We start from the raw sequence: 25,455 nt of genomic DNA, 5'->3' as shown, positions 1-25,455 counted from the left end.
AAAGCAGTGGTTTCTAATAATAGTGTGGTTTGTTTGATCTTAGAAGATGGAAGAGAAAATTCAGCATCAGCATCGTTTTTGGAAGAAGCTATGTGCGACGCACCGACATTGTTGTCGTCTGTGTGAGTGTCTGGTTGATCTGAATGGTCACGTGTTGTAGCTGATACTTTTCTGGTAAGTTTTGATGTTGAATGACGTTTCGAAAGCTTTTCTTTACGTTCATTTCTCTTTGTAATCTTTTTTGTTTCAGGTAGATCAACACTTCCAATGCGACCGATTCTTCTGGTTCTCTAGTCCAAGAGAAATGGTTGTTCAATGATAGGAACTTTCCTTTTCTTTCTACAATTGCATGAAGAAAAAGAAATGCATTTAAAAGCAGCGATGTCAAATAATTCTCCGGCAGAAGAGACAAAGTCGTCTCTTTTAGAGCGCAAACCTATTTGGTTCCTTAAAAACATTTGTTTCTCTTCTTCTTAATTGGCGCTGTAACCGCCTAAGCGATTTTGGCCGAGTCCAAAACAGCACGCCAGTTATTTCTCTTCTGTGCTAACTGACGCCAATTGAAAATGCCAAGTGAAGCCAAGTCCTTCTCCACCTGGTCTTTCCAACGCAGAGGAGGCCTTCCTCTTCCTCTGTTACCAGCATCACGGCCCGCGTTGAATATTTTCAGAGCAGGAGCGTTTCTGTCCATCCGAACGACATGGCCAAGCCAGCGGAGCCGCTGAATTTTAATTCGCTGCACTATGTCTATATCGTTGTAAAGCTCATACAGCTCATCGTTAAATCGTCTGCGATATTCGCCATCACCAACGCGTAAAGGTCCGTAAATCTTTCGCAGAATCTTTCTCTCGAAAACTCCAAGAGCCGCCTCATCAGATGCTTTCATTGTCCATGCCTCCGCGCCATACACCAGCACAGGCATGATGAGTGACTTATAGAGTGTGATCTTTGTACGACGAGAGAGGACTTTACTTCTCAATTGCCTACTCAGCCCAAAGTAGCACTTGTTGGCAAGAGTGATTCTCCGTTGGATTTCAAGGCTGACATTATTATTGGTGTTAATGCTGGTTCCCAAATAAACGAAGTCGTCTACTTTTTCAAACTTGTAACTGTCAACAGTGACGTGGGTGCCACGACGCGTATGCTCTGACTGTTTATGTGATGACAGGAGATACTTCGTTTTGTCCTCGTTCACCACCAGACCCATTCGCTTTGCTTCTCTATCCAATCCCGAGAAGGCAGAACAGACGTAGCCCTTGAAAAACATTTGTTTAAGTGTCAGAAATTTCTTATGGTATGTGGTGAGCATTTGTAGAACTCTGGTGTGTGAGACTATCGGAATAGACGACTTTTTGAAAATATTTTCAACCCTTTTTGCAACTATTTCTGAAACCTCTTTACTCCTAGGTTCATAGTTGTCGCCTCGGAGTCGCCCTATACGAAATCTTTCAAACTGATAACATAAAAGAACATCTTGGTAACTGGGTAGCTTGGACTCAGTGAGATCGTACGGATATATGCCAAACACAGGACATTTCTGTCTAAATTTAAATTTAGATACAGACATGTTGAGTTTTGCGTTCTGTTGAGAGAATGTAAGTGATAGTACTCGGCGAAATCATCGACAAGAGTGAAGGAACTCGATGAAAGAATATTTGTTTGGAGACCTGTCCGAACGTGTCGAATGGCGCAGGGGAATGAATGTAAGTGATAGCACTCGGCGAAATCAACGACAAGAGTGAAGGGACTCGATGAAACAATATTTGTGTGGAGACCTGTCCGAACGTGTCGTATGGCGCAGGGGAATGCATGTAAGTGATAGCACTCGGCGAAATCATTCAGGAAGAAGTGTGGCCGCAACCGATTTTCACCTTGCGCTGCGGCGCGCCGCCTTTTCGCTCGTATCTCGGGATCGGTTCGTCCTAAGGCCATGATCATAAATAGCATTTCGGTAGCCTATGACGTGACAAACATTTTTCCATGACAGGCGTATTTCAGGCGCTAGGTAGGCAATTTCACGATTTTAGGCAAATTTCCGAAATTTCAAGGCCGGAGTTGGGGTTGAAGATGCACTTCGATCTCAAAACGAAAAATTGCATTGGAATCAGGAAGTACTAAGGCAACTTTTCCGCACTCTTAGAAATCTCGAATCGAAAAAAGTCCACAATCGACCCACCCTAGTGTGTACAGAGCCAAAAGCAACATTTTTGTTTTGCAGATCTTCCACTGCCTACATTCGCATGAACAAAAACAGGGACGAAAACGAATAAATGGAACATAGCAATGCTCAAAACAAAGCATACAGCGTTGTGTATGTACAGATCCAAAGGGAACGGTTTCTTTGCAGAGCTTCCGCTGCATCGCTGCTTACATGCTCACGAACGAAACAATGCTTTGATCGATGTTAAACAAAAACAGAGACGAAAGCGAATAAATGGAACAATTTTGTTTTCTATTATGTCCCGCTGAGGCGCTGCCTATCGAAATTAACGTAGCAATGCTTTGCTTTATGTAAAAATTTTAAAATTTCGACGCAAATATTTCGAAAATAGTTCAATGAATCTTAAATCTGAAAAGCTTGTGCAAGGTTTCAGATCGAGCACTTTAATTTGATGTATAATTTGTCTCTGTACGATTTGTAGATCACCGGGAATAAGTGCCTTGTTTCAGAATAATATATAGATTAAATATAAAACTAGCGATTCGATTGCACACTACATAATACCACTGGCGACAGTCAATTTTACAAACAAATAAATCGATATATTCGCGAAACTATTGGCCAAATATAGGAAGACTGCGTAATTAGTTTTTCTTTTTCATATGAAGTTTTTTAGGGACTTTGAAGTTTGCAAAATATGATTCTTTAAAAAAATTATTTAAAAAGCTCAGTGCCATGTAGAAAAACCGCAGGAACGTCTAATTAAAAAGAATAATATATAGAGGTAAGCCTGATTAAATTTGTTGGTGCTTAAGGATAAGTGAGCACTGAAAATGTAGATGTTAAGGACTAACATACACTCGACCACATCCTCGAATTTCGTAGTTCTAACTTTATACGCTTAAAAAAATAAAATTAATTAAAAGGGTAATTTCAAAACCCATACTATGAGTACTAATATTACGAGTAATGATAATGGTAAAACTTTGTAAGTTATACTGGTACAATAATTAAATGAAATATGTACTACTAGCTGTACCCTGCCACGCTTTTCTGTGGCATATTCCTGTTACATGGATGATAAATATGTTTGATTTTGTAATAAGTAATTGTGTGCACACAATATTTGTCGTTTTTCCATTCTCTGCATAGATATAAATTATATCTGGTTTGCCGACATGGGAACACGCAACATCTAAGAAGCAATCTGCATCTAAATCTAAACCATACTTTTCCAAAGGTTGACCTTGAGCATTATTGATTGTCATTCTGAATACCAATCGAATTGGGAATTGCAATCTTTCAAATTGAAATGGTGTATCGGTCGGAATAATGGGAATTCTTCACCTTTGAAAGGCCACGTCAAAATCTTTGCTTACACTACGTTCTTCATCAATTTCTTAACTGAGAGTCGCGTGCCATCGCAGAGTTTTCGCTGATTTATATTCCGCAACATGATAATTGGCACACCTATTTTCAATTTGAGTATGTGGGGTCATCCCTGGAAGATCAATCGGGTTCAAGTATTCCGTTGGATAAATAACTGCAAAACATCGCAAAGCGCACAGTGGTTCGGATAGCAGATCTAGCTGGACGAAAGTCAAAATTTTTTTGTTTTTAAAGTACTTAATGGTACTTGGAATACATTCCTGACAATACATTCAAAAAGAAATTGCATTTATTAAAGCATTAACATATGAAAACAAACAAAAAAAGGTAAGTTAACGCCGCCTATTTGAGAACTCGATTTTAAAGGCTGAAATTTAACTTAAAAGACTTCTTATTGCACTCACAAATATTTGCATAATTGCAAATTGACTTTGTAAACAAAAAATTACACTTATTACACTTGGGTTGTGTGTTAAAACAGAAAAATACTTGGAGTTATAAAACCTTTGGTTATGTAAGAGTTAAAAAAAATAGTACCTCGCGAATTTTCTGTTTTCTGAAATTAAAAAATTATACAACAGGCATGCAAATCTTTAGGCGCTGTTATAAAATTTTTTCCTGAAATTTATTTGTGTTTCTTGCTGTGATCTTAAATTTTAGTCATGGTAAATAAAATCTTAAGAAGTGAGTTGTTTGACATTTGGTGTTGCTGAAACTTATAAAGGACAACAAGGTGTCCGTGATTATGTGATTAGTAAATTGAAAGAAATATCTGATGAAAATGCTCGTTCCGAAGTAAATAAAGTAAATTAAGTAAATGACTTTAGATTCGTAATCAGCAACCCAGAAAATCCCCAGATACCCAGTTACATAGAAATCTACCGATTTTTTTTAAATTTTCGTCCGCCATATTGGATCCGCCACTTTGAATTTTTGGTAAAGGACTTTAGATATGTAATCAGCGACCCAGAAAACCCCCAGATACCCAGTTTCATAGAAATCTACCGAATTTTTTTTAATTTTCGTCCGCCATATTGGATCCGCCATTTTTAATTTTTGATAAGTGACATCAGATTCGTAATCAGCGACTCAAAAATCCCCTAGGTAAGAAGTGGTGTACAGATCCATCAACGAGTATTTGTTTAAATAGTTTCGTCCAGCTAGATTTGCGATCCGAACCACTGTGCAGCGGTCGCCCCTGGGCAATGGCAAACCTCCGAGTGTATTTTTGCCATGAAAAATAGCTTCTCATTAAAATACAATCACTGTACGGAGTCGGCGTAAAACTGTAGGTCCCTCCTCTTTGTTTGACAACATCAAGGCGCACGCCACAAATCGGAGGAGAAGCTCGGCCAAACACTAACATATGTGTAAGCGCCAATCTACTATTATTAGCCGTGTTTTATTTGTCCAGAAATGTAAGCTATTAGCTTATTTTGTATAGAGCACTTACCCAACATAATTATATTGGCTTATGAAAAGCTATCTTGGCTTGTATATTGAACAAGAGGCATTGCCATTCAGCATCAGAAATTTTCTCCTTCAGCCAATCAGAAAAAGGCAAAAACTTACTTTGACACTATTTGTAGTCAAACAACTGTCAAAATTAGGCTAGCATAGGAAATAAGCTAATTTCGTTTTATTTGACCAAGATTTAGCTATTTGCTTGTGATGGTTGAATAAAACATGCCTATTATTATTAAATAACTGCTTCGCATTTTTCCACAACTGGATTGAATAACATTAAGGGTATTCACCAAAGTGAGCAAGTGGCCTGGCAGTCTGTGTAAAAGAGCAGATAAGCTCAAGCAACAACTGTGGTCAATACCTCATCCTTATTCTTCGCAGCAAGAATAGCTCGTTCACTGAGCCAATCGTGATTCCTACAATTGATTTTCTTAATTAAGAAACATTCTTTCGATTAGTTCGATGTTTCTAAGTTACAAAAATTATCAGAAAATAAAATTTGTTTTAATCTCTCATTGACTGGCAGCTTTCTGTTCCCAAAGTCCAGTCTCGTCTGCAGTGTACGTATGTTCGTCTTGCCACAATGTTGACTATTTCAGGCAAGCATTTATCTCGCCCGCTAGCGGTAATCGAAAAAACCACAGACAGTGTTTGCGTAAACTCTCCTACGAGCAATATCAATGCATTCCCGAATGGGTGAACGTTTCCACGCAAATCACATCCCAAACAATGAGTTACAACTATTGTAATAATTTTCCCATACCGGATGTTCTGGAAATATTGCACGTGGGAGTTTCGATTATTTATATGTTCAATGGCAGCTTAAGAGTTGAATTAGCGATGCTTCCACCTGGTAGCAATGTCGCAGAAATTCCAGACGAAGCGATAGCTAAGGTTATGTAATTTTTTGATCTAACCGTTGCCAGAATCAATCTGATAAGGAATGTTTTCCTAGCTTCTCCTGGCGCATCCACGAAGAAGGTCCCCCAACTCTGTAATTTATCATTTTCATCTTCTTTTTTGGCACTGTAACCGCATAAGCGATTTTGGTCGAGTTCGACCAAGCACGCCAGTTGTTTATCTCTGCGTCAACTGACGCCAATTGGAAATGCCACGTGAAGCCAAGTCCTTCTCCACTTGGTATTTCCATTACAGTGGGGCCTCCCTCTTCCTCTGCTACCACCAGCAGACTGCGAGATTAATACTTTTAGACCAGAAACGTCGGTTCATAGTCGAAAGATATGCCCAAGCCATCGGAGCCGCTATATTTTCATTCACTTCTTTATGTCCAATTCGCTGTAAAGGTCATTTAACTCATTGTTCCATCGTCTGTGGTACTCCCCATCGCCAACGCGTAGAGGCCTGTAAATCTTCCGTAAGATCTTTCTCCCGAATACTCCAAGAGCTGCCTCATCGAATGTTGTCATTGTCAAAGCTTCTGCGCAATATACCAGCTCGGGTATAATGAGTGACTTATACAGTGTGGTACTTTACTCCCGAATTGCCTACTCAGTCCAAAGTAGTACTTGTTGGCAAGAGTGATTCTGCGTGGGATTTCCATTCTGACATTTTTATCAGCGATAATGCTGGTTCCCTAGTAAACGAAATTCTCCACTTTCTCAAAATTATAACTGTCAACAGTGACGTGGGTGACAAGTCACGAATGCGCTGACTGACAAAAATTTTAAGTTTTCATTAAGTATTTTTTAAACAGAGGGTCAATTCTCGTTCTGCGTTATTGCGGTGTTAATTTTATACTTTTGACTTCACGATAACGCAGAACGGGAATTGACCATCAGATTTCATAGGATAGTTTTATGCTTTCGTTAAGATTTTATCATTTTTTCATTTGTATCAGTAGCTTTTTATAAATTTTTTTCTTTGCGTAATTTGTATACCAACTCCTCGTTGATAATATAATCACTTCATTTCATAAGATGCTGTAAATTCTCGATTCATTTAAACTGTTTGGCTTTTATAAAAGTGGAAACATTTAAAGAAGGTTCCTCTGGTAATGCTTAATAATATACATATGTATTTATTAGAAACTGGCATAAACTTTCCCCGCCAAATTAACTATCGTTGAGTTTTCCCCACAAACAGTTTTAGTGCTTTGAGGTTGAATTCTATTGAAAAGAGCGCGGGCAATTATTTTCTCACATTCAACCATAACCGACCATCACCCACCACCCATCATCACGAACACTTAAGGTAATAATTCCGTATTCGCCATACATTTGTACATATCCATACATAAATAATAATAAATCAAACATATTTGACAAAGGACTAATTTTTCGTTGGTACATTTATTGTATCGGTTTATACGGAAAATACATTGGTGCAACCAACTACAACATACTGAGCTTCCCTCCTTAAAAATGTTTCCAACAGTCATCTTTCTTAAACCTCTTTAATTTGATACCTATATTGTAATAAGTCATTTATTTTATCAATTAAATTGAGTTAGATTTTCAAACAGGTGGTAACCCTCCTCAAACATATTTTCGGCTGTAAACCTTCTTAAACTCTTTAGTTTGGCACCCACATGGCAATATTTCATTTAGTTTATCAATTTAACTGAGTTAAAATTTTCAAATAGGTGGAAACCCTCCTAATGAATATTTCCGACAGTTATCTTTCTTAAGCCTATTTAATTTTAAACCCATATTGCAATATTTCTTTTATTTTATCAATTTAACTGAGTTACAATTTTTAGACAGGTGGCAACCCTCCTCAAACATATTTTGGCTGTAAGCCTTCTTAAAAATCGAAAGTTTGATACCCACATTGCAATATTTCATTTATTTTATCAATTTAACTGAGTTAAAATTTTCGAATAGGTGGCAACCCTCCTCCAAAATATTTCCAACAATAATCTTTCTTAAACGCCTGTAATATGTCATTTATTTTATCAATTTAATTGAGTTAACTTTTAAAACAGGTGGCAAACGTTCTCAACAATATATTTGGCTGTAAGCCTTCTTCAAACTCTTTAGTTTAGCACCCACACGGAAATATTTCACTTACTTTATCAATTTAACTGAGTTAAAATTATCAAATAGGTGGCAACCCTCCTCAAAAGTTTTTCCAGCAGATATCTTTCTTATTCCTATTTAATTTTATACCCATATTGCAATATTTCATTTATTTTATCAATTTAACTAAGATAGAATTTTCAAATAGGTGGCAACCCTCCTCAAAAATATTTCCATCAGTCATCTTTCTTGAACCTCTTTAATCTGATGCCCATATTGTAATATGTCATTTACTTTATCAATTTAGTTGAGTTTAAAATTTTCAAACAGGTGGCAACCCTCCAAGAAAAATGTTTCAAATCGGTCCAGCCAATCTCGAGTTTTGATAACCGTGACATACGAACACAACATTTTTATATATATTAGACATTCTTTTTCATATCGGACACCAAATTTGGTGTCACATTTTTGATTGGCTTCGCATTTTTGTATGGTTTCTATACGTGAAATAAGCTAACACGTGTTCGAGGAATTTTTTTTTTTCGCTTTTTTCTTTGGAGATATCATTTGTCAAAGTTTGCATTTTTTCGTGATTCTGACTAATCATGTACTCTTCAAATCGTTATATCTCGTGTTCTGCCCATCGTAGAGACTTCATCTTAACGTCGTTTTAAAGCTAAAGAACAGGCTGATTATTTCTATATATAGCATTTTCAGTTTAAATTAAACTTTTTTCAAATTAAATGAAACCTTTTTCAGGTTGAGCGAAAGCCTTTTCAGTTAATTGAAACCTTTTTCAGATGAAGCGAAACCTTTTTCAAATTAAATGAAACCTTTTTCGGATTCAATGAAACTTTATTCAAATTAAATGAAACTTTTTTCAGATTCAATGAAACTTTATTCAAACCAAATGAACCTTTTTTCAAATTAAATGAAACTTTATTCAAATTCAGTATTAAACATTTTTAAATTAAGGAACAGGAAATCAACGTAACCTATTAAGAGCCGTTGGCACCATGTCTGGCTAACACTAAAGGCTCTGTTATGCATACTTGGCATTGCTTGAAAGTTGTTACATAAGGAATCTGTTAAACGAGCTTCGCATGTATGCTGTTACCCAACGCACAGCATTACATACGTAGAAGTCTGTTGGTTTTTGATTTCTACGTAAAAACACGTACGTAACAGAGCCTTAACTCCCAGTTACACATCGTTATAGACGTTATCAGGGAGTCGATAACGCCGATTATGATGTTTAACAGGGAGAATATTTTTACTGTTGCTACACGAATTCAAAGCTGTCAACTATTATTTTCTTAATCGAGAAGAGGGAATAAAGTACGAATACTCTCCCTTCTCACTCACTCGCTTAAGCGAAATGTAAAATTTGGGATTTGCATAACAATTGTCTAATTATTTTCTTCTAACTTAAACAAACTCTACGGATTAGAGCACAGTCTAATCACGGCAACATTCAACTTCGGTTCAAGAATAATTTTGACATGTCCCATTTCTCTTTTCCTTTTCACATTATCCTTTACATGTACTCCCGAAAATGGAGATATTTGAAGTTTTATAAAATTAATAAATTATATGATTTGTCTAGTTACCAAAACCCCTCGAAAATCACAACAAACCAACCAACCTACCTAAGCCTTATTTTAAGAAATGAAACTGCCAATTTTGGTCCAATTGGACCGAAACGGCAACACTGTATTCAACATGCCTTGACCGTAATATTACGTTCTCATTGAGCCATTAACGCGAGTTTAACGTTTTGAGTTTATGAACAACTGTCAAGCGTTCACATTGGGGTGTTTAAGAAACTCAGAGTTTAATTTGACATTTTTTGGTTTACTTTTTCTTATTCTCATTTAGTCTGTTCCCGTACTACAGGAGTTAACACACACACACATAAGTCTAGAATACCAACCGTTTAGCTATAAAAAAAAACAAGAAATAAGGATAGATAGAACTTTTTACGCTAATTTCAACCATACCAAAATTATTTGGTGCAAATAAAAACCAAAGCCAATAAAAGAGGTTAAAGTTCAACTTAACTATTTCTTATGTGTTTAATATCTCGGAAACTAGTTAATCGATTAAAAAATTATTGATGCTAGTTTCAACATAATTTAAATGCCTTTTATATATATATATATATTATAAGGTATATACACTAACCAGTTTTAGAACTAATTTTATATAAACTACATTTAAAAATATATATTTTTATTTTATTTTGTTTTTTACTATTTCTGGACTAAAAATATAAAAAGGCATATAAATTATATACATACATGAAAGAAAAATTAATTATCTTTATTTTGACGTCATTAGTTTTTTAATAGGTTATGTTGTTCAGAAGATATTAATATTAAAAAAAATCAGAAAATTTAACTTTAACCATTGATATCTCTTTTTTATTTTAATTTCGCCAGGTAATTTTGGTAGGGTTGAAATCAGCACAAAAAGTTCTGTCGAGCCACATTTTTGGTTTTTGCATCGCTAGATTGTTGATATTCTAGATTTACGTGCACAGAACGACTTCGGACTAATTCTGATTAAATCCTACAGTACGGGAACAGACTAACTGTCGGCAAGTTGGTAGCTAGTTTGGATTATCAAAGACACAAACCGAATCGGGTCAAAAAAAAGGGTTGCATTCGCATAAACTCCAAATAAAAGTGGTGTTTAAGGAGAGTTTAACGAAATTTTTTGTATGGTAAACTCCGAGTTTAAGAGCAGAGTTAAGGCTTAAACTCCAAAATGGCCCATAAACACAAGTTAGTGGCTCATTGTGAATGCCTTATAAGGGAGAGCAACACGTTACAAGTAATTCAAAGTAATCCAAAAAAGAAGTTTCATTTCATTTCAATAAAAAATTGAAAAAAGTTTAATTTAATTTGAATAAAGTTTCATTAAATCTGAAAAAGGTCCTATTTAATTTGAATAAAGTTTCACTGAATCTGAAAAAGGTTACATTTAATTTGAAAAAGGTTTCGCTTAACATGGAAAAGGTTTCATTTAATTTGAAAACGGTTTCGCTTAATTTGAAAATGGTTTCATTTAAACTGAAAATGCTATATAAGATGGTCAAGATTGTCCTAAAGCTAACTTAGCTATTAACAGTTGAATTTTTTGAAGTTGATTTGCATAGTGAAGACCAGTAAATTAGGGATTTAAAATTATACGATCGTATTCTTTGTTTAATTCTCTATAAAAACGTGATTCAAAAAAGTGGAGGTTTTTCAAGAACTATTTTTAAAATATTTTTCTTTATGACGAGATGGTTTATTTTGTGAGAATCAACAATTTTTTGTAATTTTTTTTTCAAACACTTATGTTAAGATATATTTGGTAGGGTGTTGAACATCGGGTTTTTGCAAAAAGTAAAATTTTATTGCGGATTCCGATAGAGTACCTATCCAGATAAAATATTTGTATGGCAAGATTTTTCTTTAAGGCGACAATCCCCTAAATATGGGCGTGGCAATTGTATGACTAAAGTTTGCAAAACGCAGATTTTATTGCGGATTTCGGCAGAATATCGCTTCGTTAACAACATTTGTTCCACAACTTTTTCAATCAAAGAATATTCCAGAAATGGGCGTGGCTATATTAAAACCAAAGTTAAAAAATTTGACTTTATTGTGGATTTCGCCAGAATATCTATATGGATTGAAAATGTTGTGGAACAAATATTGTTAACGAAGCGATATTCTGCCGAAATCCGCGATAAAATCTGCGTTTTGTTAATTTTAGTCCTGCAATTGCCACGCCCATTTCTAGGGGTTTGTCGCCTTAAAGAAAAATCTTGCCATACAAATATTTTATCTGGATAGGTACTCTATCGGAATCCGCAATAAAATTTTACTTTTTGCAAAAACCCGATGTTTAACACCCTACCAAATATATCTTAACATAAGTGTTTGAAAAAAAAATTACAAAAAATTGTTGATTCTCACAAAATAAACCATCTCGTCATAAAGAAAAATATTTTAAAAATAGTTCTTGAAAAACGCCTATTTTTTTGAACCACGTTAATTAAACAAGGATTACAATGGTATAATTTTAACTCCCTAATTTACTGGTCTTCACTATGCAAATCAACTTCAAAAAGTTTAACTGTTAATAGCTAAGTTAGCTTTAGGACAATCTTGACCATCTTATATATAAGCCGTCATCGATTCGCCACTTCTCGCTCGCTATGTTTGAGTTCCGGTCGCTTAAAGAAGACTTTTGCATGTGAAAGCAACAACGAAGTTAGCTAGCACGGATAGACGATAGCGAGTTTGGTTATACCTCATTGAGTTCGATGAGGCTATAGAAATGTTAAGCCCGTTTCTTAGCTTTAAAATGACGTTCTCTACTATCAGACGAACCCGAGATATAACGATTTGAAGAAGTACATGATTAGTCAGAATCACGAAAAACTGCAAACTTTGACAGATCATACCTCCGAAGAAAAAAAGAAAAAAATTCCTCTAACACGTGTTAGCTTATTTCATGTATAGAACCCACAAAAAAAAATTTAAGCGAATCGGAGGCATGACATAATATTTTTTACGAAATCCGTCCAACTTAAAAAAGAATGTCTCATATAGATTGACAGCCAAAAGCACGCTTCGCTTTAATCACCTTTTCTATGGCCGGATTGCAAAATTCTAGTAGGGGTTCTTACGGGACACTGTCTCCCACCGTCTCACGCGTTCAAAAAAGCATTTCCACACAGTGAAGAATGTATGGCAGATTTTGGAAGATCGGGACTGAGCTACTAACCTCTTCTTACTTCTAATAACTGAAATAAATAGCAGATCAAAGCACAACATAGTTCTAAAATTCGCTAAAATATGACTCATGACTATAGGCCTCTATTTTCTTGGTAACACTAAACTAATTGTATATGTGAGATCGTACGGACCAGCTAAACTAATCTAACCTTTATATCTCGTCCAAAAATCAACGTTGTATCGTACGGGGCTATATATCCAGGCGGAATAAATATATTTATATTTATGCATTAAAATATTGAAACCAATTCCATTTTTACCCAATGGTTCTATTTTTTTCATATGTTGATTACAAGTAGCAAAAATGTATGTATGTATGTAGGTATGTATGCACTGAGAGAAAAATCAACCAAAAATTGGTTAATATTACCAAATACAAACTTGAAAAGAAATCAACGTGATTTTTGGTTAATATTAACAATGCCTTGGTTGATATTTTCAACAATGATTTGGTAATATTAACCACAATTTTGTTTACATTAACCAAACTTTTGGTTGGCGATTTTTCATTTGAATACGTTTACGCTCTGCACTTCACAGGTGCTTTTTCATAATTCGGAGATATAAAACAAAACTTTTTATAATTATATTAATACGTTGCCTCTGGCGGGATTCGCAAATAAAAGCAAGCATCTCTACACACTCAGCTACAGCCCCTTTATAAATTTGTCTTTAAATGTTTAACTTGAATCAATTTTCTTCGTCGCTTGATTTGCTTCTGCACTATGCCTTTTCGTAATAAAAAAACCAAAAACAGAAAAAAAATATAAAAATTATGTGTTGCCGCTGACGGCATTCATACTGCTGGAAGCCAACAAATAACAGCAAGCACCTCTGCTCGTTCAGCCACTGTCATACAAATTCTCAAATGTTCAACTTGAATCACATTTCTTACAATCGGCTTATTGACCATGAAAAAATCAAACCATAACTTAGTTGAAAAACCCATTATGCTTTTGGCTTAGTGTGTGGAAAGCTCAAAAACATATTCATATTCATTAAAAATATTGTCATATATATTCATTCAATTTGTTTTACAACGTTTGAAACTAGCTTTGTCGATACTCATATCAACACACCTATTAATTTAAGTTCAGTAAAATTTAAAGGCAATCACATTCACTCAATTCGAATATGAATGATTCATTTGTTGTTGATTCATGCAGATGTCTAGTGCGTATACAGGTGAGTGCGAAAGGTGACCATTGGACTTATTCACTTTCAGAAAGTTTACATTATTAAAAATTCCCTACATATCAAATTAGCAAATTACAAACACGCTACTTACATATTTCCTTTTTTTTGCCAATTTTACGGCTCTATTCTGTATCAGTGACAAATTCTTGTCACAGTTTTTATTAGGGAAAAATATATGAAAAACTTTAAATTTGTCAGTACAAATTTTTTTGTCACCGATAAATAATTGGGCTACTATGGTAGCGTAGTAATGTTTATTTCAATAGAGTTATTGAGCTTTGTCGGCCGCTGTGGTGTAGTGGTAAGCAGTGCGCGCTTTCACTCATCAACACCTGGGTTCAAGCCCTGGTCAAAGCAGCATCCGAAAAAAATATAGAAAAAAGGTTTTTTCTTAACAGCGGTCGTCCCTCGGCAGGCAATGGCAAACCTCCGAGTGTATTTCTGCCATGAAAAACAGCTTCTCATTAAAATACAATCGCCGTTCGGAGTCGGCGTAAAACTGTAGGTCCCTCCGCTTTGTGTGACAACATCAAGGCGCACGTCACAAGTCGGAGGTGAAGCTCGGCCAAACAGTAACATATGTGTAAGCGCCAATCTATTATTATTATTATTGAGCTTTGTACTACGATTTGCGTGTTACCAAAAATGGAAAAACAACAAAGTCTAAGCGTCGGAAGTTATAGCTGCTATTTCGGTGGTGCACCACATATCCCCATTCGACTTCTTTTTCTAGACCGCATCATCGATGTGCAAAGTCAGAAGCGCTAACCACTGAGCTGTGCACACCCCGTAAACTCTTGTTGCTAATCCATTTCCTTATTCAACATGCTACTATCAAGTGCAGCTGATTCGAAGCTATTTCAGCTTGACAGCGTGGTTGTTATTGTTAATTCCATACATTATTGACAGGGAACGGATTTTATGGAAATTGCCTTGTTTTCTGTTAAAGAGATTGAGTATATTCGATTAAGAATGTCCACGATTTACCTTTCCCTGATTCCATATATGCACAAGTGATGTTGCCTTTTTTAAGATATTTGCCTTTTTTGCCTATTGTACCTTTAAAAAAGTGATTATAGCGAGCAAAAAGCTCTTACTCCTGATAATAAAAAAAGTTTCAAACGTTCCATATTTAAATTGGGCGCCACTTGTATCAATTCACGTCGAGCGCACGTTTAGTACATTCAAGGCTGTGGTAAAGGCGGTTATGTTACAAAAAAAGCAAGTTGTAAATGAAGAAAGGCGATGGACAAATAAAGAAGTAATAATTGATCATATGAAAATGCGCAAACATTTTTTTATGAAAAATGAGCAGGAAGAATGTTACTCATACGCCATGTAAACCGGAAAATTTCCTGAAAACTTATCCATAAAATAAAAAATTAATTCGAGTTTCGGAATCAGCGAGCAATTCTATATAAGAGTTGGATATGTAGTGGCGTCCGTTAAACATTTTTCTGTAAACCAGTGTTATTTTTCAGTTTTTGTCTTTTATAGTGCCTTCTTTTGCCGTTTGCTATTTCTAGCGCCTTTTCCTGCCTATTTCGCTAATTTATTTTGCCTTTTCCAGCCTATTTGGTTACTTTATATTGCCTTTTTATAGGTTTTTAGTTCCTAAAAATCAGTTCCCTGATTATAGAATAGTTTTAGGCAGGCTCATTCCAAACTATGTATTTAATTTTTGTCAATTTGAATTAATACGCCATAATACAATTGAAAAAAAATAACACTGGATCACAAATTTCAGTTTTGTTTTTGTTCTCCAGACGCCAATATCCAATTCCTATATAGAATTGCTCGGTGATTCCGAAAATCGAGTTAATTTTTTTTCTATGTATACGTTTTCGAAATATTTGCCATTTATTTAAAAAAAAATAGTGGTTTCACGTAATCACGTAAATCTTACGCACCAACTAAACAATCGTAATAAGGCGAATGAAAGCCAATGAAATTCTCCATAAACCGTATAAACACCAATTTTCGATAGGACTTATAGTTTTTGAGAAACTCAATAGTAACTCCAGATTTTTTGTTTTTTTGATAAAAAAAAAAATAAGATTTTAACAGGGGAAAAATAAACAATAACGACTGTTTTTTTTTGTTAATTAGTTTCTCAGAAACGCCATAAAACAATTGAAAAAAAAATAACACTGGATCACAAATTTCAGTTTTGTTTTTGTTCTCCAGACGCCAATATCCAATTCCTATATAGAATTGCTCCGTGATTCCGAAAATCGAGTTAATTTTTTTTCTATGTATACGTTTTCGAAATATTTGCCATTTATTTCAAAAAAAAGAGTGGTTTCACGTAATCACGTAAATCTTACGCACCAACTAAACAATCGTAATAAGGCGAAAGAAAGCCAACGAAATTCTCCAAAAACCGTATAAACACCAATTTTCGATAGGACTTATAGTTTTTGAGAAACTCAATAGTAACTCCAGATTTTTTGTTTTTTTGATCAAAAAAAAATCAAATTTTAACAGGGGAAAAATAAACAATAACGACTGTTTTTTTTTTTGTTAATTAGTTTCTCAGAAACTATCAGGCCTATCGATGTATATACCGAGGAATTCTACATAGGAATTGGATAGTGGCATCCATTGAAAATTTTTGCTGTAAACCTGTGTAATTAGTTTGGTATAAACCTGACTATTTAATTTTCCCAAACTATTGAATTTTTGTTAATTTTAATTAATACGCCACAATAAAATTTACAAAAAAATAAATAGTTTGGGATGAGTTTGCCTAAAACTATACAATATTTGTAATTAATGCATAGAATTAACAATAACAACCACGCTGTCAAGTTAAAATAGCGGCGAATCAGCTGCTCTTGATAGTAGTAGGTTGAATAACTTTGCCTGTGCACATCGATGATGCGGGTTCGATTTCTGCTTAAGTATAGAAAAAAAGGCTGATGAGTAAATGTGGTAATGTCCGAAATAGCAGCTATAGCTTCTACCGTTTAGACTTTGTTGTTTTTTCAATTTTTTCTAACAAACAAATTATGGTACAAAGCTCAATAGCACTGAGGTTTTTCACGCTTGCCTTTTGTGGTTATGTGGTTATATTTTTTATTCAGTTTACAACAATAAAATACACTACACAATAATAATTTTTAACCATATAACCTTTATCAGGCAAGCGTGAACAACCTTACTATTGTAACACATTTTCGTTTCAGCTTATTTTTACATACATATAATATAGTTACAACTCAAGTTAAATTCCTTTCTGTTTTTTTTTTTGATTGTCGTTGAACTAGATTTTTTTTAACACGCTCAATGTCGGATAAAAATATCAAGAAATCCCGGCTGGCAACCTGTCAACAAAGGGTCATCAACTTTCGAGCGTTGCCAAGCCGAAGTATATTTCGCTAACTGAAAAAAAGTACTATTATTCTAGACCTACCGCTGTGTGACGTTTCAAAAGGGGTAATTTTGACGCAACCTGGAAAGAACGCGGATGAAGGGCATCAACGTTTGTGGACGCCGAATTGGAGGCAAGTTTAGACGGGCACGTGCCAAAGCCAGGAATAATTCAAGGCTGTGACTCAGAAATATATTTCATTGCAACTGAACCAATGGCTTTCAGAAAGTCGGAAACTGGGTTCCTAGCGAACTCAAACAAGATACATATGTTTGTATATCAAACGGCGCACATAGGGGTATTTGGCCGATTTATGCGGCCAAAATTATTTTTATGAATATTTCAACTCGAAATGCTCAAAAAATACGTGTTTTGACATATAGAATAGCAAATGTTTAAAATCAAGTAAATAGAAGGGACGACGTTCAATTATTCTATCAAAACTAAGAAAATAAAGTTGCTTAACGTTTGACATCGATAGACCCTACATTAACAGAGTTGCCATCTGTTAAAAATTTTTCTTCAATAAGTTAAATGAATTGCTGAAATATGGTATCAATGGAAATGGGTTTGAAAGGCTTTATCACTAAGCAACCTCCCAGCGTTTCCACCGTTCTAAAAAAGCAAATTTAACTTTAGTTTAGGGAATTAGATAATTCAAATATTTATCACAGTACAGATGAGAAAATGTAATAAAACTACATTTTTGTAATAATAATAGTAATATAACAGTCTTATTTATTGTTAAGAGAATGTTATATGTTTAACTTTATTAAGTGAGATGTATATTTGTGGGCATGAGTGGGCGGCGCCACTCCCATTATCCAAAAAAAATATAATAATCTAATTTAATGCTAAGAGGTTATTCCAAGAATCGATTTTGAGTGAACTAGCTTCAGTTGTTACTGATTTATCGCAGTTTTCGTGTTTCTGTAAATTAACGTTATATTGTATACCCAAACCTCCTTCTTTAATTCTCACTTATATAAAGCCAATGTAAAGGTAAATAAATGTTTATTCCGAAATACATAACATAGTTTGGTTCGCCTTACATTCCCGCAGATTTCTATCAACAGGACCGAAAGGTCCTGGAAAACATGACTTTTGCTTATATCTCGTGAACTATGTTTTTTTTTTATTAAATGGATTCATATTCTGGTTCGGAGGCCTGAAATTCATCTAAAAACTTTATTTTTAGTGTTAAAATGGATCTAAAGTAGTGGTACTGTATACTAGTTGCGTTTTTATATTTTTCTTTAATACATTTTCTAAGCAAAGAAATACCATTTATCTGCCATTTTCTGCGGGCAATCTTTTCACACTACATTAGCCAAATTTCTAATCTTTCAACTGAACAAAGAATAATAACGCGATCTCTGCCGGGCATGTAAGAAATTCCATAATATTCAACGAAAATTAAAAAAAAGTACTCGTTATATTTAAATTGAACTTTTGCTAACAAAATTATTAACAAAATTTAACACTTAAATGCATTATTATATTTTGTTTTCGGGTCCATCACTACTTTTTAAGAATACAGTGCAGAAATCAAACTATTAACTTAAAACCGTCACGATCTTTCTAGAGAGCGAAAATGTATTTAAAAGCAGCGTTATAATATTCTGTTTCCGGTCAACGGTGAACGTTCGCTGTGCAAGTTAGAAAATGGAGGGGGGCTGGGAAATGTTATTTGGAATGTTCTCTATCGAATGTGACTAATTTTTTAAGTTTTCTTCAAAATTTTGTCAAATTGGTTTATGGCCGCCTAAATCGTTCAAATACCACTATGTGCGGCGTTTTCCAAATGCTCCTTCAACGATACAAAGCGAAGTAGATTTTGCATTGGATTGTCACCGGCGATGAAAATTGCTCTGCATTTTGAGAGACCGGAAGCGAATTCTGTATCACGAGCTCTGTAAAGTGATCAGAAGATCGACCGGCGATTCTGAAAAAACGGCCGGAATTAGCAACCATACATCAGTCATTAATCTTCTACCATGACAATGCTCGGCCGCATGCCGCACAAGTGGTCAGAACTTATCTCGATGGTACCGGATGAGAAGTCCTAATCGACCCGACTTACAGCTCAGACCTTGCACAATCAGACTACCATTTATCCCGGTCGATGCAAACGCCCTTTCGGGAGTAGGCTTCACTTCATTTGAAGGAAATCCAAAGGTCAAAGGTAGCGATCAGTGTTGCCAGAACTTTTTGAATCAATCGGCTAAATTGGCAAAAAAAAACCGGCTAAAAACAGCTAAACTGTTTCAACTCAATTTCACATGTTTTATTTAAATAAATCACAAGTAGAAAGACTAGTTCTTGGAGAAAAAATTTTTGCAGCAAGAATTTGCAATTAGGAAAAGCATATGATTGTGTCAAATGTTGGATTTTTTATCAAAGATAATTTGAATAAACAAGTTCGTTAAATTTTAAAATTTACAAACTCGAGCGATTTTAAAATGAAAAAATGAAAATACTTGTTTACTTAATTATTTTACTTAATTCCAATGATTTTAAAGCTACTCGGCTGAAAAAACTGTATTCGTAATCGGAACCAGAGTCGATATAGGAAACCCGACAGTTACTACGAAAAAGAAATCGAAACGTATGTTGAAGAAAGTCGGACTAACAAGAAATATACATGTATATCCTGTTTTTTGCCCCTTTGAAGGAATTTTGAAAGTTCTATACAAATTATGTTTGAAATGCAACTGTGGACACTAGCTGACAGGGAAGCTTGCCAATTCCTGCAAATTTGCGTTCCTGCAGAAATTTGCAAGTTTCTCTACTTCAGAGAGAATTTGGGAGCATTTTTTCTTACTATCTGATATTTTGAGTGATAATTCTCGCTGGATTTTCGACGAACAAACCTATTGTCTTCCCAGAGAGTTTTGCTTACACAGAAATTTGTGCTCCTCTATTTTCATTTCGACGCATTTTAGTGTTGATTCTTTTAATTCAAGTTGGCCTTCGGTTTTTGGAATGCAAATAAGTTCTCAGAATTTTTTTTTTTAAATACATATGTATGTGTACATCTTCTTCTTCTTTTTTTGGTGCTGTAACCGCCTAAGTGATTTTGGCCGAGTTCAGCAAAGCATGCCACTCGGTTCTCTTCTGTGCCAACTGACGCCAATTGGAAACGCCAAGTGAAGCCAAGTCCTTCTCCACCTAATCTTTCCATCCCAGTGGGGACCTCCCTCTTCCTCTGCTACCACCAGCGGATTCCGAGTTGAATACTTTCAGAGCTGGAGCATCGGTGTCCATTCGAACGATATGGCCAAGCCAGCGGAGCCGCTGTATTTTAATTCGCTGCACTATGTCCATGTCGTTTTAAAGCTCATACAGCTCATCGTTCCATCGCCTGCGGTACTCGCCGTCGCCAACCCGTAAAGGCCCGTAAATCTTCCACAAAAACTTTTTCTCCAAGAGCCGCCTCATCGGATGTTGTCATTGTCCATGCTTCTGCGCCATATACCAGCACGGGCATGATGAGTGACTTATAGAGCGTGGTTTTCGTACGTCGAGAGAGGACTTTACTCCTGAATTGCCTACTCAGTCCAAAGTAGCACTGGCAAGAGCGATTCTGCGTTGGATTGCAATGCTGACATTATTATCGGTGTTAATGCTGGTTCCCAAGTAAAAGAATTTCTCTACTTTCTCGAAATTGTAACTGTCAACAGTGACGTGGGTGCCAAGGCACGAATGTGCTGACTGTTTGTTTGAAGACAGGAGATACTTCATGTACATAGTACTTGAAAATATCATTTTCCCCCTTACCTTAAACCTTTAAGCGTGGGCAACAATGATGTTTTGTAATTAAGGCAGAATTGAATATGCGTTATCTGGGAAGACAATACCTGTAATACTTATTCTATGTGTTGGCGCTATATCCCCACAAACGCATGTTAAGCAAACAGTGAAACAATTCGTTATTTTCTAAGTTTGCGAATAAAAATTCACACTTAAATTCAAGATGTTCATAATAAACACTTTCTGAAGAAAATCCCCGCTACGGGGAGCGAAATCGGTCCAATTTTATACAACCCTGCTATTTCTAAGAGATTTTGGATCGCTTAGTCGAAATTGGAATTTATATATATTTGAATTTTAAGAACACAAGGCAAATAGCAATATCGGCTAAAAACGGATAGTTTTTTTTTACAAAACGGCTAACAAATCGGCTGCCGGCTAAACCGAAATTTCTCCGGCTGTTTGCTATCGCAACCCGCTAAATCTAGCCGGAAAACGGCTGAAAAGGCAACACTGGTAGCGATGGACTATACTTACAATATAAACGTTGTACCGATGTTGCGCAACACAGTTTCAAATGCAGAAAAAAATGTAAAACTTACCTGTATAGATACGATATATATTTACAGTGACGAGCAAAACTGTAACATGGTGTAACACTTTATTTCAGCCACTGCTAAATTTCCAAGTTCTAACGACTTTCATCCTTTTGTTGTATATTCTTGTTGGTACATCCCTACTCCCTCTCTCATAACGATATGAAGTCAATATAACAACAATAAAAAAACAGCAGACAAAAATGTAAATTAAGGCAAATGTTACAGTTTTGCACTCACTCTCAGTTTTGCATTTGACAGTTATCTTACTTAGTTGGAAGTCAGATGACTTTTTTCTGTATTGTAATTTATTGAAGAAGTGATCACCAGTAAATAATATAGTTAATCACACTCTAAAAAATGTGTGTTTAAATTTGCGCATATTAAGATAGGTAACCAGTTTCCTCTCTTAATGAATGCAAATTTACACATTGCTTGCTTAGTTTTACTTATCATATGTGTGGCGTAGAACAAATTTCAAATTTGTTTTTGGAGTTTTAAACATTTATTGTTCACCTTTTCATAATTTACACATAAAATGTTTAAAATTTCCTCTAAAAAATTTTCGTTTAAATTTACGCATATAAAGAGAGGTAACCAGTTTCCTCTCCTAGTGTGTGCAAAATTAAACACTGTCTGTTTACTTTTACATATCAAATTTGTCACGTAGCGCACACAAGGGTTGGGTTTTGGGGTTAAATTTATTATGATTTAAGAAATTTTGATAGAAAAAATTTTTTTTTCCATTTCTTGTGCGTCATTTTGTAATAATTTTTCTTTTTTCTTGAAAGCTCTTTAAAGTTTAACTGCGAATGAAAACATTGTCCTAAAAATATGCAATGCATGCTCACTTACTGTTACTTTTTACACTTTACAGCCTAAAAAAGTTTACCACTGATATGTACTTAACAAGCATTCGAAGATTTAATTTGCTAACTTGGAATTCGTTCCACCAAAATGAGTTACATGATAAAAACACAAGTTCAGCTGAATTTTCGTTATTCGAAGTATTAAAAAATGAGAAACCAGAAATCGACGAAAATGAATAAAAAAGTGTAAAAATTTTGTAAAATTATTTAATTTATTTATATTAAAATTCTTTTGTAAAATTTTGTATTACTTTTGAAAGTTGAGTGCATCTTTAACCATTAATTTTTTCGTGATTTAATGATCGGATCTAAACCAAATTACGGGACGACCTTTAAGGTACTATCTTTCCGGTAAAAAAATCGGTTCACGCAGCGCAAAGTTATGCGGTGGAATAAATAAAAGAAGCAAAAATACTCCGAAGAATTGATAACCTCCCCTTTTTTTAAGCCGGTTGAAAATGTCTGAGTTCTTTGTAAATTTTATGTAAATAAAATGCAATTTATGAAACTTTAAAAAGTTTATTTTTTTATTTCATTCTGTACATAAAACTTGCATAAATGTATTTTAAAGAGCGAATTTTCAGTATTTTCTGATGATATATATTTAGAAGTATAAATCCTTCCCCCCAAAAATATATTCCTGCGTGCGCCTCTGGTACTCAGTATTTATTATTTGTAAAAAATATATTTTTACTTTCAAAATGTTTGTAATTTTAAACATTTCATGTGTATATTTATGTGTATATTTTAAACAACTCGTGTTCAAAATCAAATCTTGAACATCTTGTGCGTATACTTGAACACATTCTGGTTGAAAAATAAACACTTTTCAGTAGTAGTTTTACATGCACTTTTTAGAGTGCAGGAACCATAAATGTAAATAATAGATTTACTGCGGCAAGGCGGGACCGCACGAAAAGTGGCAAACAATTTTGGAATTTGCTACTTGAAAATGTTAAGACTGAGAAAAAATATAGCCTGAAGTGTTCCCAAGGACAAAGGAGGTCTGTCAAAAAATATTACGGTACGATATCTTGTGAACTTAGCAGCAAGTAGCGATGCAGGCACTATTACAGAAGCGCTTAGGTATTAAAATTTAATGCAAATCAATAGACAGCGAGGCGAAGAATTTCCAAATTGAGCGCAAAGGCATCATAAAGAAGAAAAAAGCAAATTTGATCATAATACATGTGCGAGTGTGGCAGCATTTCGCTGCATCGCACGAAAACCGAACCGTTGCCTATTGGGATATGTTACGCCATTCAGAATGCAGTAAAAAACATATTTTTAAGTTTAAATTGAAAGTTATTTGGTCTGACAAGACTAAATTAATCGCTTTCAATCAGATGGCCGGGCATGGTATTGGATCAAAGACCCAAATTAAGCCCATGCGCATCATGTAAGGCAAACTGTGAATCACAGTGGTCGGTCAATAATAGTTTGGGGTTGTATTTAAAAAATTTTGTTTGTCCGTTAGTACGTATTATGCGTAAGGAACTGTATCTGTTCATATTTCAACATAATTTGCAAGATGTAGTCGACAAAATGAGAGTTTCTGCTGAAAAATCACTCAAAACACACTGCATATGTTCGCAAAGCCTGGATACAAAAGCAAAAATTTGCTAACTTGAAATGACCTCTAAAAGCACTGCTTAATAAGTATCAAAGTCCGTAAAATCGAGTACATGAGCTGTGAAAGCAAACTAAGGATATACCTCCAGAATTTTTACAAAGATACAAATAAGGTATGCCAAATCGAATCCAGGAACTGAAACAAGCAAAAGAGTACTGAACATTGTGTTAGTAGTTCTTTTTTTCGTGAAAATTGTTAAAAAGTTATTAAAAATGTATGAGTGCAAAACTGTAACATCTGCCTTAATTTACATTTTTGTCTGCTGGTTTTTTTATTGTTGTTGTATTGACTTCAAATCATTATGAGAGAGGGAGTAGGGATGTAACAACAAGAATATACAACAAAAGTATGAAAGTCGTTAGAACTTGGAAAGATAGCGATGGCTGTAGTAAAAAGTGTTACACCATGTTACAGTTTTGCCCGTTACTGTACATATTTACAAATGAAAAAGTTTACAAACGTTTTGTTTCTCAAACTTACTTAAAGCGAAACGGCAAGTAGTTTCCGGTCTCTTCTTCATCCTCCAGTTTAATAGGTTCACTTTTTGCAGGGCGACTGAACGGCGTGACTGTGGGCGGGCTTGTACTGTGACGCGGGAGTCCGATAGGGCGGTGTGATGTGGAAGTGTGAGAAATACTTAGAACATGTGATTCTCTACTTTTCGAAGGAAAACTGTCACATCTGCCACGTCCAAGATTATTGTTTTCTGCAAATTAAAATTCAACTTTAAATATAAAAATGTATTAATTTGTTTGTGAAAACTTAACAAAAACAGATGTTATAATCGAGAAAAATTTACGCAGTGTTCAAGTACCTACATAGCTACTCATTATGGTGGAGCGATAATACAATATGGGAATTTCTTTTGTAATGGAACAGCAATTAAAAGTTGACTTAATAAGAGTTAACAAAAACCATAAAATATTATATTCTTACGATTACATCAAAATGCAACGCCGATGCCGATATAGGGAGTCCACGCTACCACGGTTGCCACTTTGGTACATTTGTACCAAATATGAGTATTTTTTCTAGGGTTGGGTACGTAATGCTGTATGATACAATATTCTGTTTACAAAATGCTGTATACAAAATTCTGTATTTCAGAATTCTGAATTATAGAATTCTGTATACGAAATTCTGTATTTCAAAATTCTGTAAAAAATATTCTGTATTGCCGAAATGCTGTATTGACGAAATTCTGTATTGACGAAATTTTGTATTGACAAAATTCTGTATTGACGAA

This window comes from Rhagoletis pomonella, unplaced genomic scaffold (genome assembly GCF_013731165.1).
Source record: "Rhagoletis pomonella isolate Grant_MI unplaced genomic scaffold, Rhpom_1.0 Rhpom_scaffold_00003, whole genome shotgun sequence".
NCBI classification, from domain to species: Eukaryota; Metazoa; Arthropoda; class Insecta; order Diptera; family Tephritidae; genus Rhagoletis; species Rhagoletis pomonella.
Note: the sequence above shows the minus strand (reverse complement) of the source record.